The following is an 11152-nucleotide window of genomic DNA, read 5'->3' on the forward strand; positions in this document are numbered from 1 at the left end:
CAAATATTTCGTCAATTTCGATGAAATTGCATAATTATGATAGACTTATTTCTTTCACGTTTGAAACGTTCTTATGTAGCTATTGACACTTTTTGTGAAATGATGACAACTATTTCATTAAAATAAATAAATAAATTAATTAATTAATTAATTAATTGAAAATAAATGAATAAATAAATAAAAAATAAATAAACGCATAGACAAACAAACAAACCAACCAACTAAAATCAATAAATAAACAAGTAAATAAAAATAAATAAATGAATAAATGTTTAAGCAAAAAATTAATTAATTAATTAATTGAAAATAAATGAATAAATAAATAAAAAATAAATAAACATATAGACAAACAAACAAACCAACCAACAAAAATCAATAAATAAACAAGTAAATAATAATAAATAAATGAATGTTTAAGCGAAAAAATTAAATTAGATTAAATTAAATTAAATTAAATTAAATTAAATTAAATTAAATTAAATTAAATTAAATTAAATTAAATTAAAAAAGTGAAATAAAATAAAATAAAAGCACAATTAAAATAAATTAAAAGCACAATTAAAATAAATTAAATTAAGTTTTAAATTTAAGTTTTAGTTATGTGCTTATCAGTTAAATTCTGCCCTTGACAAAATGTTTATCAACTAACCTTTAGTCAACCATCTATGGGTCAACATGTAAGTGATATTGGGCTATTCCCCAGGGCTATTCCAGTTAGAAGCCATTCACCACATATAAATGAAGACATGATCTTAATCATACACTCCCTGTGGTGTGTGAAGATTATTAGGTCAAGTCTTTCATAGGGGTATGGATTTCAAATGGAATAGCCTTTCGGGATAAGAAGCTATTTGAATAAGAAATTCATTGTTCTTAATTGCATATACCAACTCGTAGACAGAATGTCGTGTTAATTCAAATTTAAAGCGTGGATTTATACCGGGAGTTTATAGTGGTAAATAACGTTCTGAACTTAAGGTAGGTGCTACTGGTTAAGTTTGCCTTATAGGCTATATGTATAGTCAAGACATCTTTCAAAAAATAAATATTTAGATCCGTAATTTAAATGGATATCATGGCGCATTACATTTCTCCGCTGTGGGTGCCATATATCACACCATTTGCTGCCAGAGAATACTACCCTTATGAAAATGCAAGCACCAAAAATGTTTAGTGAGTGCAGCACGCTAGTAGAAGCGTGCAGCACGCTGTCCAAAGTGTGCAGGAAGCAAAATTAGCGTACATCCGTGCGAATTCACTATGTGCATGAGGGTATCGCACGCAAGTTTTTATTACACGCACAACTTCGTGCAATTGCAAACAAAACCATGCCGCACGCAGTCGTCCCTGTGCACATGTTACCAACATGTACACCCCTACACACGACCAAAAAGCAACGAAAACAACGCTGTGAAATCAGGGGTGTATCAAAAGGCTAAGGACGAAATCAGACCAAGGATCAAAAGACGATACAAGAGGATACCTAGAATAAAAAAAACAAAAATATTTGAGCCAGCCACCCAGCAAACACAAAAACGTTTTAAAAACGTTTTAAATAAGTTATATTTTGGCTTTTGGTTTAGGTAAAAACGTTTTAATAACATTAAAATGTCGGGTTATATAAAGATCATGAAAACGTTTAAAAACGTTTTGTATGAAACACACTACAGCAATATTTTTAAAATGTTATTATAAACTATCTTGGCCAAATATTTTGTCAACACTTAAATAACATTATTTTAAAATATTTGCACCCAGCCAAAAGAAATGTTCTTAAAATGTAGTTTCCAAAACGCTTTAATACCATTTAAATGTCGGGTTATATAAAGATCATGAAAACGTTTTAAAACGTTTTGTATGAAAACACACTACAACAATATTTTTAAAATGTGTTCAAAATGTTAGTGTAAACTATTTTCGCAAACATTTTTTGCCAAATATTTTGTCAACGCTTAAATAACATTATGTTAAAATATTTGCACCCAGCAAACACAGAAATGTTCTTAAAATGTTTTTTACAAAACGTTTTAAAAACATGTCGGATTATATAGAGGTCGTGAAAACGTTTTCAAAATGTTATTGCAAAGTTTTCAAAAATATTTTTGGAATGTTATTAAAACGTTTTTATACCCTTTATATAACCCGATATTTAAACGTTTTCTGTAAAACATTTTGTGTGTGCTGGGCAGAAAATGTTTTTTAATGTTATGAAAACGTTTTATACCCTTAATATACCCTTTATATAACCCGACATTTAAACGTTTTCTGGCAACCATTTTATAACCTTTTGCGAATGATGTCGAAAACGTTTTGTGATTGCTGGGCAGGTCTACCAACTTGATGTGGGGACAGGACAACCAAATTACTAGAACATGCAATAGTACAAATGTCCAACAGTAATTTATTATATTAAATAAACGTGCAAACCCTGTGTTGTCTATATTATCAAGATCCACGGGCAAAAATTTAGGCATGAGTCATGTCCATGAATATGCCAAGATCTTGCCATTAACATGTCAAGAACATGCCCTATTTTCGCTAGCAACGGGCATGCATTTTCGGGAATTTGGGGTTTTTTGATGGGTTGTTCATGCTCACAAATGAATATTCATGCCCTTGAATTTTTTTGTCATGCGTTTAGCCAGAGCCTTGGCATGTTCAGGGCGTAATTCATGGGCATGAATCGCGGGCAATGTCAAATCTTCCATGCCCATAAATTCCTTATTCATGAGTAGCTCAGGTATGAATCATGATCAATGTCAACTTTTGCTCTACTTTAATGCTGATGAATTCTTTATTCGAGGGCGTCAATTACAATTTTAATGGGTTCAAAATTAACCACCCATGAATCCACAGATTATGAATCCTTGATAGAGGATTTTATTGCATGTTCAATCGGAATGACTTGCCATGTTCATTTGATTTGAAAAGCAACCAGTAGCGAATTTTTGGAATACCCATGATTCTTATTTGTTTCGAACCGGAAACTGCCTGTATGGGACACTTATATAGCATTGGATATCTTTGAGTGTGGTACGAGAATTATACCACATGAGTCAATAAAATATCGTTGGTGCCATATTTGGAAACCAATCTTTTAGGGTAATTATTTTCATCATTTTTGCCGGCGGTACAAAACAACAACAAACTGTGTAACCCAATCAATTACACCTGCTTTGGTCTCTCCGCGCCCACGAATGTCGCGAAATGCGTTACGAGAGTTGTGAGAAGTAACGCACCTATTCAGTGTCAGAATTTCTTAGCTTTTCTTGCACGGTATTACTTTACAATTCGTGGTATAGCTAAAAACTTTTTGTTCATTTTACACTTATAGACACTATGTCATCTGGAAGAGCAACCAACATGACCCAGCAGCCGCGACGTGTCATGATTTGGAGTGTACCCCGTTCTCTCTCTACTGTGTTCTGTAAATGTCTTAGTGGAATACCAGGAGCCCAGATGTTCTTTGAACCTTACCTCGCTGCTTCGATATTTGGACCAGAACGCCGGCCACCAGACAAAGAGAGCAAGTTTGATGACCAATATCTTCATTACTACTCAGAGGAAAGAATTCTACGCGAAGCGCCAAGCTCCAGCGGAAGAAACCAAATGGTTTTCAGCAGATATCTGTACATATGATTGGATCAAGAACCAACTGATTTCTGCTGCTGCATCTAACGCCCAAGTGGTCATTTGCAAAGACATTGTTTCCAGCGTGATAGGTAAGCCTATTCTTTCCTTTAATTTGCTGGTGAAATCGTAATGACTGCATTATAAACATGACATGTTTGGTTAAGAGGGTGCAGGTACTCATGGTACTAGCTGCATGTTTTAATTTTGACATTTGTGACGTGTCATGTCAAAACCTAGTCTGTGTTACAGACTGGAAAACTGATTACTACCCGCGAGCTACCAACATGTGTAGGAGTATAGCATGGTTAAAATTGAGTTGGTTTCCCAGTCTGTGTCAACATGAAACTTTTCGTATCGCACTGCCATAAGACGCAACAATAAGAGTTTCCCCAGTTTCTCCAAAGTTTCTCCAGCCTTATTTGGCATTTCTCCATCCTTATATGGTATTAGAGGTGTGGCTTACGTATATCAATCACGCCAGCCAAGAAATTCACTCATGACCATCATGACACCCCGCTGCTTGGACAACAGGTGGTAATTAGTTGCGGTTTTTAGAGTGTTTGGACCAGACCTGCATAGCTGCATGCAGCTAGCTGGCTTTGCAGCATTGCTCTCTACAGCTCGCAATAAGGCGTGGCAAAGTCGATTTTGAGTTTCCCGTCGCCCGCCCGCACTTCATTTTCGGACCCGCACTTGAATTCATTATTGCGATTTTCGAAAAATAAAAATAAAAACTTATCATTTTTGCCAAAAAAACGATGAAAAGCCGTGCATTTTTAGTGGAAAAATCAAATTCAAAACATCGATTTCGCTACCGGCAGTAAACTCATTGCGGCCGGTTGATTGGCGTGTGATAGTGATAGCCTAGATCCTGTAGGCCCGGTTCGCAACGCTTTGTAAATATGTTGACGTCGCAGTCATTTTCCACGTGCGTATCATATACTGGACTGAAAGACTAATGCTGTCATTGGCAGATCAATGATTCTACAGTGCTGTTCGCGAAATCGCACAATGAATAGTGGTGTTTGTGCGAATTTAAAAAAAATATATTGATTCTGTTATTTTTGGATTTCTTTTCATAAATATCAATCATATACTTTAAAATAGTACTTGGTATCGTTTTACTTTATATATATATTTTACTGTACAAAAATGGCAAGATTTATATATTTCAACTCTGCTCTATTGTGACACTGTTGCACGAAATATGCGGTCGAACAAAAATATTTTTCAATTCAATGTCTGCTGTTTGTGACTTTGCACAATATCGTTGTTTGTGGTAATTAAAGAAATATATTAATACTGTTAATTTTATATTTGTTTTCCCAATTGATCAATTATTTATTTTTAAATAGTATTCGGCAAAAAGAGCAAACAATTATATATTTCAACTCCGTTGTGTTTATGACATTGCTGCAAGACAGCAACATCAACAAAACACGCATGGGGTTTCCCCTTTAATTTTGTTGGCGCAAGATTCGATAGTGAAGTTGTAAAGCTTACCAATTCATGAATTGCAATTGTTTCGTATTTTGATTTCAATTTGGACACTGCTGATTTTTACGACGTATAATAATAATAAAAAGAAAGGAATTGGTATCAATTTTGACCTTGCAGCCTCTTTGCAAGTTTATATCTTTGGTTAAACATCCTTTGAGTGAGTGAGCGGTAAATAACGTGTTTTACACTCGCATTTTGTCATATAATGAAAGTCACGAAAATAATGAATAATGAATAATGAAAAAGTTACCTCACTTGTTTTCAAAAATTATGTGACGGGAAACTCAAAATCGATTGTTCGGGGCCTAATCAAATAATAATAATGGGTCGCAATAATCAAATTAAGAGTTTCTTGACTGTATTCTACTTTTGGAGTGAAAAAATCACAAGACAGGTTTGTTTTCCTGTATGTAGGTCTATGTGGAGTTGGGGTGTAAAAGAACGTGTAATAATATGCTTCTAATTTACTGTCAGATCAGTTCTAAGCCTATTTACTATTTAATACTACATGACTAGATTTCATATACCAGATGCTTTCATATTGCCGCTGAACAAAATTAATGTAAAAAAAATATTCAAAAAATATTTTGTCATCATTTACTTCAAAATTACGTGTTTGCTGAATTTCGTCAACCAAAAAAATCCCCCAAAACCAAAACAACAAAATGCGGTAAAAATTGATTTTGTGTTTTTTGCTGAATTTCGTCAACCAAAAAAAATCCCCAAAACCAAAACAACAAAATGCGGTAAAAATTGATTTTGTGTTTTTTAGCCTACCCATGCCTCTTTTTAAATTTTGTTTGCCCAGTAGGCCTACATGTTTCACCAAAACATTGCTTGATTGTGTGCAATAACGCCAACTTGCATATAGGCCTACTTCAGTAATTTGTCATTAAAATTATTAGGTTAAAATTCCGACTATCAAAACAAACTTTACAAAATGTTTTGTGTGTGTGAATTTGATCATGGACATACTATATACTAATTTGATTAAATAATTAGGGCCCTATTTTTATTGTTCCTGGTATATGGTACTGTTGTTCCTCGCGGATGTTTGAAAGGACAAAAGGACCAAAAGTTGAAGGTCCCAGTAAAGTGATTGGTTCATCACGTTTCAAATATAATTAATAATTTTTATGTCAGAGATGATTTTCTGGTTATTATATGCATCATACCTATATTTGTTTTATACTATATAGGGGCCTACTCCAATATTAAATATTCCAATATTAGCTATATTGGAATTCTAAACTCAACTTCAAGAATTATCACAAGTTTATCAGTTTCCGGGATCAGCTTCCCTGGATGTTCGATTGTACCAAACATCAAGGTTACCAGGTCAGCTCTCCGATGTTAACAAAGTGGGGTTGACCCGACCTTTTGTGATGGGTCATGTTACGCTATGCCTGATTTGCGGTCGGTGTGCACAGTATGATGCAATCTAGATAATTAGTTGATGATAGACGAAGTTATATTTTGGGTCTATTAATCAGTGATTATTTGTGAAAGGGCGGCCCTACTTTGACAGGTAACGTGACTTAGTTGCGATACGAAAACACTGCACATTGGCAAAGACGACTCACCGGTCGCCGCTTCGCGGCGACTCTCGCCGCTTCGCGGCGAGCTGTCGCAACTTCGCCGCCCCCCCTCGGCAAGGATTGTGAGTCGTCTTTGACAAAGACTAGTCAAAACCAGACACTTTTGGGCAAGTTATCAATTTCGAGTTTTTACATAATTATCTTAAATATGGAGATACAACGCCGTTTTCCCCAATGAAGTCGGACATTCCTAAGCGAAGATATTGAGTTTGTAAGTTATGATATTATAAAATTGGAAATTGAGATATCGGCCTTTAAAAATATTATTGACAATATTAAGGGATCTAGAATGAGCGTTTATTGCGTTTCGACAGTATTTTTGTGGGACATGAGAGCACCTCGGACCTATCGAATTGCATTCTGAATACGAAGCATGTCTTTCTGATATCAAATAATTTTCATTTTTGAAAATCACAATATAATACAAATTTTATGACAAATTATAAAAATTGATATTTTTCAAATTTTGATATATAACAGAAATTATATAAATCTTATGATATATTCTTAAAGTGTATGTAGCTGGGAGGAAAAGCCGACGTCAATTGAAAATTTTGACCTTTCATATTGAAGATATGGATTTTTTTCCCAAAAAGACCACATATCTTCAATACAAAAGGTCAAAATTTTCAATTGATCGTCGGCTTTTCATCCCACCTACATACACTTTAAGTATAAATCAACAGATTCATAAAGTTTACTTCGAGTACTGTTAAATATCAAAAATATAAATTTTAATGATTTGCCATAAAATGTGTATTAAATTGCAATTTCAAAAATCAAAATTATTTGATATCAGAAGGACATTCTTCGTATTCAGAATGCGATTCGATATGTCTGATGTGCTCTAATGTCCCACAATAAATACTGTCCAAACGTTCATACCCCACCCCTTAAGAGTAGGAATTACCTTGAAAAATTTCTCAAAAATACAAGATGCCAGTTATATTCTTGTCTGAAACTATCAGACAATATTTTAAACATTAATAACATCACAAATTCGCAACAAACCCAAATTGTGAAAAAATTACCCCTGGCAGATTTTTGGATATATCTCGATTTACGATCCTGCCCAAAAGTGTCTGCTTTTGACATGACACGTCACATTTTTCTTTGTGTAGGATGTACTGGGGTGAATATAACTGGTACCTTAATTATTTTCTGATTTTCTTTTATCATGTTCATTGCTTACAGGCCACTATGATGCGATACCACATGGCTTCCAACACGTCATTCTAATCCGGAATCCATACAAAACGATGCTGTCATATAAACGAATGTGCGCCGGTCACATGGGGTATTCGAAAAAAGAAGTTGGCGAAGTAAATTTCAGAGACATGCCGCGAAGACTTACCGGGCATAAACCAACTTATGGATATCAAGATTTGGTGGATTTGTACAAATATCTGCAAGTTAACCATCGCGACCATCCCATTACGATCATTGACGCTGACGATCTTCAAAATCATACTGCGTCAATCTTGCACCAGCTTCTTGAAGATGTTATTGGCATTCCTTATGATAAAAGCTATTTGAACTGGCAAAATAGCACCGAGATATCTAAACAATGGGTAATGTCAAAGGTATTTGGGTATAAAAGTCTTCTCGAAGAAGGAACGGGAGTTCATGCCAAGGGACTGACGAGTACTAGTTTTGAGCCAGCGAAGGAGGCACCTGCACGTGGGACTTTGACCCAGGATCTGTTAGAAGCTATTGATGCTGCTATGCCCATATATGAAGAACTTTATAAATTTAGACTTAGACCATGATAATGTTTAGCCACTAATGCCAAGAAAAAATATGTTTGCTTGTCCTCCAGTGGGATTTTTGGGGTGGGTTGGTTTGGTCGGACTTTTATTTGTTTTAATGACGCAGTGTATTTTGATTTCAATTAAAACGCTATAACGTGTTGCACGCGCGTTTTTGTTTTGGTTAAAACGTTTTAAGAACATTTAAATGCTGGGTTATATAGGTCCTAAAAACATGAAAAACCACAACAACAACAACAACAACAACAAAATTTTAAATGTTGTCAAAGTTTTATTGAAAAGTATTTTTGGAAATATTTTGTTAACACTTACTATCATTGATGTTTTACACCAGGTTTTCAAAACAGCATGTTTTTTAATGTTATTAATACGTTTTATACCCTATATATAACACGACATGTAAAACGTTTTGTATTTTGCTGGGCTGGAAGATCTAGAAAATGACTGCGGGTGACCAGGCAAAGTATTTCAAATAAGATCGCAGAAAATTGCAGTCTTTTTAGTTATTTTATAATGTTAAAAAAAGGGTGAGGTGCGGTTGCGCAGCGGTACGGGCTCTGCCTCGCATTCGGAGGATTGCGAGTTCGAGCCCTGGTGGCTCCATCGTGCTGTGCACCTCACTTTCCTATCTCTACCCAGGGTTAAATGGGGAGCTGCTATGAGTATTGTCAATTGAGCGTCGCCCCAAAGGTATGTGCATGCCTTGGGCATTGTATGGCAGGTGGCATATTCTAACGACAGCGAGGAAATGTAAAGCGTTTTGATAGATGTGAGAGGCACTGTATAAATGCAAACATTTATTTTCAAATAAAATCACTAGAAACCAGATAAAATTGGAGAGAAGTTGCTGGTCATTTTTTTTTGTTATTAGAAAGTAAGGCGATGCGTCCAAACATTTATTAAACGTCTATCAGATAACCGAAAGAGAAACCCGAAACCAATTGCAGTTTTGAGTAACACTTATTTCGGTAATGAGAAGATGGTTTTACGCTAGGGTTCCACTTGAAAACAGATAGCCCGCAATCGAACCAGTAATTGCCACCGGAGAGTCCCTTTTATGTGGAAAATGTATTACTTACGTTCATCGAGAGCCACTCAAATGTAACATTTAGAATCACATAATGCGTGAAGAAGATCGGTATTGCTGTCTTACAAAGTTTAAAAGTTTGAAAAAATACAACGAATGTTTGGACTTGTTTTGTATCTATTTTTCATGTCTGTTTAAATTTAATTTTATACATGCCTGGAAAATAAAACAATCATAATCCTCAATGTTATAGTCGGCCGACAACAATAGAGCTAATTGGTTGTCAGGTTACTCAAAAGGGTTTTGAGTGTTGCATCTTTAAGTCGGATACCAATTTTTCGGGAATGAAGCCTGATGGTTACTATACAAACCAATGTGAACGAATACCAAACTTGTGGGTTTCTACAACATTTATCTCGGGTTTCTTTTTGGTTTTCTGATAGACGTATCGGAAATATTTGGACGCCACGCCTACTTAATGTATTACTAACTGCATTTCTCTCCAGTATCTGTGATTTTAGTGACAAGGCAATTTGACTTTGATCGATGTTTTCAAAGTAACTCTTTCACAAAAGTGTGGACAGTTTCTTCAAGTATCTATATCTCAGATTAATTGTGACATGTTCATATCGTGTTGCATGCATTACAATGAATAGCTACATTATTCACTACATTTTAAAGAATCCATTTTTTTTCACAGTTGAGTACACGTCTTGGGAATGTAGTGGGGTCTCAAATAGAATGTGTCAAATTGACCATTATTCACCCGTTGTATGGTTCCGCCATTTTGGGTAGAACCTCGAACTGGCAACAGACGTGAAAGGAAGAATTATATAAATTTAATGTAAGTTTTAAAAATACTCATTCATGTATGTTACAAGTTTGAGGCTCTACCCAAAACTTGATTACCATGCAAGGAGTGAATGCTGTCCTCAAACAACACTAGTCACTAACCTTGATAGCGTGCAGAAAAAACATACGCAGCAACAACAGCCATCATGCCCCTCCTCCTCGAGAAAGGCGCAGGATTGGTTGTTTTAGTAAATTTTCTATACTTAAGGGCTGGGGTATGAACGTTTGGACAGTATTTATTGTGGGACATTAGAGCACATCAGACATATCGAATTGCATTCTGAATACGAAGAATGTCTTTCTGGTATCAAATAATTTTGATTTTTTGAAATTCGCAATTTAATACACATTTTATGGCAAATCATTAAAAATTGATATTTTTGTAAACAGTACTTGAAGTAAACTTTATAAATCTGATGATTTATACTTAAAGTGTATGTAGGTGGGATGAAAAGCCGACGATCAATTGAAAATTTTGACCTTCCGTATTGAAGATATGGATTTTTTCCCAAAACTCCAAAAAAAATTAGGTCTTTTTGGGAAAAAAATCCATATCTTCAATATGAAAGGTCAACATTTTCAATTGACCGTCGGCTTTTCCTCCCTGCTACATACACTTTAAGAATATGTCATTAGATTTATATAATTTACTTCGAGTACTGTTATATATCAAAAATTGAAAAATATCAAATTTTTATAATTTGTCATAAAATTTGTATTATATTGTGATTTTCAAGAAATGAAAATTATTTGATATCAGAAAGACATGCTTC

The 11152-nt window shown here is 34.7% G+C and overlaps 1 long non-coding RNA gene across 1 annotated transcript in view; it reads left to right on the forward strand.

The window, feature by feature from the left end:
• The window catches only part of LOC140146791 (uncharacterized), a 39568-nt gene extending 28986 nt beyond the window's left edge, over positions 1-10582 (forward strand). The window contains exons 2-3 of the long non-coding RNA XR_011858306.1: positions 3335-3722; positions 7926-10582. This is a non-coding gene — a long non-coding RNA (uncharacterized lncRNA). The remainder of the gene's footprint in view (positions 1-3334; positions 3723-7925) is intronic.
• The last annotated feature ends 570 nt before the right edge of the window (positions 10583-11152 follow it).

This window comes from Amphiura filiformis, chromosome 2, assembly GCF_039555335.1.
Source record: "Amphiura filiformis chromosome 2, Afil_fr2py, whole genome shotgun sequence".
Taxonomy (NCBI): domain Eukaryota; kingdom Metazoa; phylum Echinodermata; class Ophiuroidea; order Amphilepidida; family Amphiuridae; genus Amphiura; species Amphiura filiformis.